The sequence below is a fragment of the Tetrao urogallus genome (assembly GCF_951394365.1).
Source record: "Tetrao urogallus genome assembly, chromosome: 2".
NCBI lineage: Eukaryota > Metazoa > Chordata > Aves > Galliformes > Phasianidae > Tetrao > Tetrao urogallus.
This window is the reverse complement of record NC_136814.1, coordinates 33,925,972-33,934,186: the sequence shown is the minus strand read 5'-3', so window position 1 is coordinate 33,934,186 and position 8,215 is coordinate 33,925,972.

Sequence of the window (8,215 nt, the reverse complement as noted above, 5' to 3'; positions counted from 1 at the left end):
CAGACCCAGCAAAGTCAAAAGTATAAGCCAGTTTTATGCAAGTCCACAAAGAGGAAATGGATGATCTTCTGAATCATTAAGAAACTATTGTAGGATGCTATGAATTTCCCTGTCACGCTACAGTTTTTAGAGTGAGAGTTTTTTAAAATGAGTGGTGCTGGCTTTGCTGGAGCTAGCCAGTGAGATTTTCCAGTAGGTGTTCTGAATTTTTTTTTCTACAGGATATATTGCTGGAATACGTTTTATTTTCCCATGGTCGTGTTTCTGTTGAATATCTGAAGGAAATTCATTTTGATTTCAATGTGGGCACTTTGTTTGAGGCAGGTGGATCAGATTCTGTCACAGAACCACATTGTGGTTCCACACACTGGTTGGGCTGTCTCACTGTGTTTTCTTCTGTGCCTGAATAAAACATGCTCTAGAGTGGCCCAAGCTAACTGGGCAGCAGTAATCTGTTCAGCGAGTTCAACCCATACAGGTAATTTGAATCATAATAGCTACATTTCCCTTGGGATGTGAGGTTGGAATATGCGTTTTCTTCCATAAACTCCTGATCACTGATGTGACTATGTCTACGTACCACGTGTCTAAAAACTACAAAAACATATTGGTTTGTAGTTTCAACAGAATTACTTAAAAATGGAAGAGCTGAGGATTTTTTTTTTCTATCTGCCATTAATGGGTGCTTTCGAAAGAATGCCATGTTCTAGTGAAATCTTAGCAGTTGTTTTTCCATATGCATGCACATAATTCACTCAAGCTGTTCCCTGTTCTCCTCAGCTGACTCTGCTCCCTCCTTCCATTTAGGAAATTTGGTGTTCTCCAAAGCCCAGATAGGGGTTATCAATCATGTTCAATATTAGGTTACTCACATAAGAGAGTCATTACCTTTAATGTGTAATAACTGTGCCATGAAGATAATACGATAAAATCCAAGAAAAGCAATTTAGAAAGGCTTCCTGCTCAAGCTTTAATAAATAAATAAATAAAAACGTTATAATCTCATCCTTAGGGTCACAGAAAATCTTGTTTATTTTATTCCTTCTATTTTGTCTGCGCCTTTTGGGGCTTCTTGCAGAGTAATACATCATCTGCCTGGATGGCCTCTACATGTAGGTCTGCTCCGTTCAGTTATTTCTATAGAAACATCCAAGAACTCTTTCTCTTGTAGTATAGCTGTTGTGCGAAGTGCTGCTGCAGCACAGAGAATGGCTATTGTGTTGGACTGTGATTGTAACAGTCCTGCTAAAATTTTAAGATTCGATGAATTACAGGGGACAGGACTATATTATACTTTTGATATGGGCTTGAAACAAATCTGACAGGAGGTTACAGTTAGGTGCACAAATAGAGGTAGTGGAAACATGGAAAAATAAGAAAGCCTTTTGTGTTCAAAGAACCAAATGGTTGTTTTTTTTGGAGTGACATCATTGGGCGAGAGGGGCAGGGGTGTGGATCTGCTGTTTACTGCTTTTGTACCTTTTCCTTTGGCTGTGTTCTCTAGTGATGACACACAACTTGCTCTGGCTGTCCCACCAGAAGGGAGCAAGACTGTCAAACTTGGAAGGTAGAAGAGCAATGAAATTTGAGGCAAATGAGATTTCTCACAAATGTCTATGCCTTGGAAAGGGCAGTGTAGTCTTGTCATTTCTATTAATCTTATATGGGAGTTTTCCGGCTGCAGATGGATTTCTCAGAAATAGTTGAATGCAGTGGCTCAAAAAATGTTATTAAAGTAGCAGTGACAATGACGGTTCCTTGCTCTGCAGTTTCATACTTAAATAATGTTTTTCCACTCCTGCAGGTATTGGTGGGAGGTGTCCCTGAATTGAGGTCCTTCTTTTTTCAGCACTTCAGAGTAACATTGACTCATTTGCTAAACTGTTCTCTTTGGTTGCTTTACTGACATTTACATTTTCATAATAATTTTAATTTTGCTTTGCTGTTTATCTTCGATATCTTCTCACAATCTTCTTCAGCTGTCTTACCTCAGGACATTTCTTCATGTAAATAGTTCTAAGAAAAACAACACCACCTGAGTGGATTTGGATTCTCTGTGGGAAATGCCTCTCTTTCCCAGAGTTCTGATAAAGCAGACCCAATTCAAAAACAGGCAGATGAATATATGGAAATCTGCTCCATTCCTTTACTGAATTTCTTCCCAGTATTACACGTAGAACTTAAACTTAGTCCTGTTTTAATAATACCAGAGTGGTGTTGTCTCTAGACGTTGAAATAATTCAGTAGAAGTTCTCAGTGCTTAAGTGTAACTTCAGTTTCAGAATAGCATCTGCATCAGTTTTCAGAAATCCTGTCTGGAATTTCTAAGCATGATTATTCTTTCTGAAAATGGTTAAAAATCAGTCCAGTCAGGTACAAGTAAAAAGCCTGATAAAGAACTACAGAGTAAATCTGAAGAGAAAATCCTAGTCAATTTGCTGTAGAAAACTACAAAGTAGATTTATCAAATTGCGCTTATTATGAATTGGTATCTTGGGTTGAATTAATAAGAGAAAATTATCCAGAAACTGTTAGTTGGATGACACTTGTTGATGCAGTGTCAAATTTACTCTGTTAAATATCTTTTTCCTTATAAAAGCGTGCTTGCTACTCATCAGCACTAGTTAAATGTTTCTTATTTTCCTACCTTGAAAAACAGTTATCTGAAATTCCAAGGACCAAACGTTGCTTCTTACTGTAAAAGAGAAAATGTTGCAAAAATGAGAGCGTGACTTTACAGCTTATGTATACTTTTGTGGTTAGCTGCTAGCCTGTATAACTGGAAGTTGCATCTGACTAAGAGCAATAGTGTTTGGAAACGTGCCAGTGAGAAGAGCCTCGTTCAATCCTGACTCAATACTGGGCGGATGTGGGGAGATTGAGGTTAGGGACACGAGTAAAGAGAGCTCTATCTTGCAGCAAATCAAATAAGGCAGTGATAAGTCCATGTTTCACTTAAGATGTTCTGGTATTTGTTTTAAGTATTTGTTTATATCCACTGATCTTGTAACGAAACCACAACACCATAGCCTTAGTCGCGATTTGTTTCAGTTTTTGTCCTGTCCTTTGCTGTAAGATGGAGATGACAATGCCATTCTGTGTGTCCTGCAGCTGTTTGAAGTAGCACTGCTGTTTCCATGCCCTACCCTTAAGTTTGGTGTTTTTTTTTTTTTTTCTTTACCTTTTGTGTTACATTATCAGTCGAGACAGCTCATCTTTCTGAGAAGTCTCTGCATAACTATGCAGTTGGTGTTTTAATGGGTGGCTATTACTCAGGACCCTGATTTGCATTTAAGGTAAACCTTGTATATAATTTACCTTTAAAGGGACATGTGTTTTGTTTTCTTCAGGCAACAGACTATCATTTTAAAGCTGCATAAAACTCCATGTGTATAGTGTACTGTCTCTGTGGGATTTTGCTCATTGTTTATAAATCCACAGTACAAAGCTACGACTCAAGTAAAATGAGATAGCCTTTGTGTTCATGCATATGTGTCTGAGGCTTTCTGGTTTCTTCTGAAATGGAAACTGAATGTTGAAATGTGTGTTTTACTTCTGTAACTTGGCAGTAGTGTATCAGACAGGAGAGCCCATGAAACCAGGAAACAATTTTTCTCTGGAGGGAGAGCAGATCTAGGTTTTGTGCTTTTTTGTTCTTTTAATAGCATTCTATTTTTTTTTTTTTTTTTTATTTTTTATTAAGACAACTCTGTTGTCTGTTTACTATGGCCAAAACTTCAAGTAAAGACAGATGGAGAACTGGTAAATATCTATCTCTCAAATGTTCACAAACTGTTTGGGTTTGTGATAAAAGCGAAGTGACATTAACAAATCTCAATGTTAAGTCATACTCAAAAGAGGATGACTTCTACTTTGGACTCGCAGTGGAACTAAAATGTCTTGAGCAAACTGGTTTTGTTCTATAATTTACCTTTGTCTCTGCATTTTAGTTTCTTTTAGCTTTGAGTTTACTTGTGGTAGTTTGGCAGTGCTAGTTAAGAGCTGTACTAGGGCTAGTGAGAATGAAGGCAGCAGTAATATGAAGAAATGTGGGAACAAAATAATCAAAGGTAGCCAAAGGAATGTTTAGATGCCTGACTTTTATTTTATGTATCCTGTAACTAGACTTCAGCCAAATGTACAGACACAAATTAGTTCTAAACTGAGTTGATTATTTTTATTTAGATCTATGCAATGCATTAGTTCACTGTCATAAGATCACAGGAGGTCTTAAACATATGGAATATGCTTAATGTGACAGGGTAATCTTAATACATTCTTTTATGTCTTTGCTTTTCTTAGCTCAGAATTTGACAGTGGTTCCTAAACTGGGCTTACAGCATGCTTGTTAGTGGTTTGAGGGGGGCAGTACAGTTCTGTGGTACTGACTGTCTCCAGCTGCTGTTCACATTAAGAGAAAGCCACAAGTAGGAAACACTTGCCTAATTTCAGTTTCTGGCTCCCATCATCGCTGGGCTGTTAGAAAACTATGACTTGGAGAGAGAGGCTTTGTACAGGGGAACTTGTAGGTCTTCTGCCCTCATGATTTTTCTGGTAAGCCATGAACTGTCTGATGAAAGCCTTTCTGGACACTGAATTGCTGAATTTTGTTTCTTATGACATGGAGGCTTAAAAAAAAAATAAAATCCATGGATTTCACCACAAGATTTATTTGAGCTGTTAACTGCTGTGATGAAGGTGATCCCTGAAGTCTTCAGTACAAGATGGTAACAGATGACTGTGTCTGTATGTTATACTGGATCTGTTATAAGCAAATGATGTATGACTTGAACAAATGGTTTCTCTAGGATTTTTGTTCTGTAATAGTGGGAATACTTTTACGTAGTCCTTCATCTGATTATTTAATAAGGGCAGATGCATTGGAAGTATGTACAACACCCCCATTATTATGCAACACAAAAATGCAATAGAATCATAGAATCACCAAGGTTGGAAAAGACCTTCAAGATCATCCAGTCCAACCGTTCACCTATTCCCAATAGCTCCCACTAAACCATGTCCCTAAACACAACATCCAGCCTTTCCTTGAACACCCCAGGGTTGGTGACTCCACCACCTCCCTGGGCAGTCCATTCCAGTGCCTGACCACCCTTTATAATAATTTAATAATAATTTAATGCCTTAAATTCATCTAATTATATCTGGATTTTCATTTGTCTATTGACAAGAAAATTCTTGACTGGGAGCCAAAAAGAGAGACTTGTGAATTTAATACTACTTTTAGTAAAGCCCTGCTATTCTGTTGTACTGAGCGATCCACTTCTGAAGAATGGGAAGTGGAGTGGGGCTACTTAATGTTTCTCAGTGGTAGCCATCTTAAATTGCACACTGAAGAAATCTGGGCTGTTGGAGCAGGCACTGCTTTGTCTCTTTATCGTGTTTTTAAAAAATGATAAGAAAGAAACACTTCAGGTGCATTTTTATCATACTGAAGTGCTGGCTTTTTAGGGGATTTAGCGGAATATATGCTATTCTGTGCCTAATGCTTCTAGTTTTCTAGGTACTCAGTGTAGGCCTGAATTACAGGAATCTTGATGCTTCACTGCTTGTAATCTCAGCCAAGATCAACCTAAATTATATTTACTGATGTAGACCCAAAATTGAAGCTTGCCAACAAGAATAATCTCAACATAGCAGGGAGCTGGAGCACTAAAAGTAAGGTGAAAGGCAATACTGGGATGTGTGCAATGGTGTTCCTTGATCAGCAGTGATGTAATGCCTCCAGAGATCCTGTGCTATGAGAGGTCTTCAGCAGGATAGAGACTCAGTTTCCTTTTGTGAGCAGATGCAGACATGGCACAATACTTCCCCCTCACCCCATTTCTCCCCCCCCGTTTTTTTTTTTTTTTTTTTTTTTTACCTACCATTTTTAAGTTGTGCTATTGTTGTAGTTGGAACACAGAAGTTGCCCCCCTAAATCTGTTCCTTTTCAATCAGGGCGAAAGGCAAGTGTCAGGTAATTAAAACAGTTAACAGCTGTCCTTGTCTTGCAGTAGTTCAGTAAAAATTTTAATGCTCTCTTCTCTGAGAAAAGCAAAAAGGTCTTCTATTAATAATAAGAAATTATTTTCTTATGGGATTAAACTTGGTAGGATATTTATAGTACCAATTGTATATTTCTTCTAGAAAAGTATTGTTTTCTGTATTCACATGACTACTCCAAGGGAAAACAGCAGAACAGTATTTGTGAGCCAGGCAAACAGGACTTGTTCTTTGAATTTGTAACAAATACAACAGCTTGAGCAGAAATAGAGTATCAGATCTTATGGATTCCTCAGAATTTTTTTTTTGTACGTGATGAAGCAGAGCTTAGAACTAACAGATGGAAAGTGTTATGGGATGTGGAATTAATATATGCTTAGGTAGGAACCAAAACGTGATTTGATCTTGTAGCCTTTCTTTTCTATTATTATTTTGATTCTTAGTCTTGCATTCAGGGAAATAAGTGAGGCTTCCTGTGGGCTATTCATCACCTTTAATTTTCCATTAACATTTCTCAGTCTCCTGGAGTCACAGTTTTTGTTTCACGTATCAAAGGAAGTGATATCAAATCCTGTTATGGTGTACTTTTTCTCATTTTAGAGTAAACTTTTGGGAGGATTGGCAAAAAAAGATAAAAACTAATATTAATTTTCATCTTCTACTTTCAAAACAAAATTGCGTCTTAAGGTGAAATAAGAAGAGATAGATAAAATTGTTTATCTTGGATATGAAAGACCTGATTCAGCAAATAATGAGATATTGGAACAGGCTGTCTGTGGAGGTATGGAGTCACCATCCCTGGAAGTTTTCAAGTAAGGGGTAGGACTGGCTCTGAGGGACATGGATTAGTGTGCATGGTGGTGATGGGTTGATGGGTGGAATAGATGATCGTAGTGGTCCTTTCCAGCCTAAATGAATCCATGATTCTATGAAATGTTCATATGTGCAGATAAGCGTACTCCATATGAGTACTGCTGCTGTTAGTGAAAGGGCAACATATCTCACTGTGTAAGAGTGTGTAAGTACTCACCAGCCCTTAAACTGTCCATCATCCTATTGCTTTTGTAGCATGAGACAGCAAATTATTCATGCACGCTTCCACACTTGGGAACTGCTGATTTAATTTCACCACCTCTCTATACAGTCAGAAGTGTCAAGTGATTTTTGAGTGAACTTTCTGTGGGACAGTGCTATCATCAGAATCAATTTGCTGTGGGAAGTAGCCACACAACTTCCACAAGGGAAATTATTTTGTGGAATCTGTGGTGCGACATCTGAGGAAAATGAGACAAAGTACTATAGAATCAGACATGTCAGGATATTCAGCTGTGTTTGTTACAAACATAAGTTCAACTTGCCTAGCCTGAGGAAGGCATACTATCCACTGTCAGATATCAGAGAAAAGATTCTCTTTTTAGAGTTATTTTGTATTAGGAGGATAATAACTTCTCCCTGAGTGAGCAACAAATTATTTTGATTTATTGATCACTGACATCAATATGAATTTTATCACTGGCTTTGATTGGCTATGTTCTTTTGAAAGTCTCCTTCTTGAGAAGGATAGCAGCCTAGATTTCTCTCTAGCTCTGGTCACATTTGCACTGTTCTTCTAATGCATTACTGTGAGCTAAGTTTAAGTGACCAGTTGCATTGGGTTTACAATTGTTGTTTTTTTTTTTTTTTTTTTGAGGCAATGTGCTAGTAAGGATACCTGAAATGTAGTCAGAGTAACTTTTTCCACTACCTGTTCAGAGACAGTGTTATTTGAGACATACTCAACATATAACACGTACATATGACAAAGTAGTTCTGTATTATTTCCCTCAGAGTTCCTTCTATTTGCATCTAGTGTTTTTCTGCAATACTTGCATTAGAGGAAAGCATTTATTTATGAATTAAATCCCACTTCTCATTATTGATATTCTCTCTAAAATTTCACCTGATAAATGCAGTCTAAGAAGATTTAGTCTCATACCCATTTGAGTCCTGATCTGTGCATCATAGGCATGTTGTTATATAGTTATTCTGCACTGGGACAACAGTTATTCTCAGACATTTGACAATTTTGGCAAGCATCACAGAGCAAGACCAGAGCGTGTGAAACATAAATGTAGGCACGGTTGTAAAGGAGCTATGGCTGAATGATGAGATGTTTGCAGAGCGATAGCTGGGATGAAATTGCAGTTTGGTGAACCTGTTGATTTTCCCTATG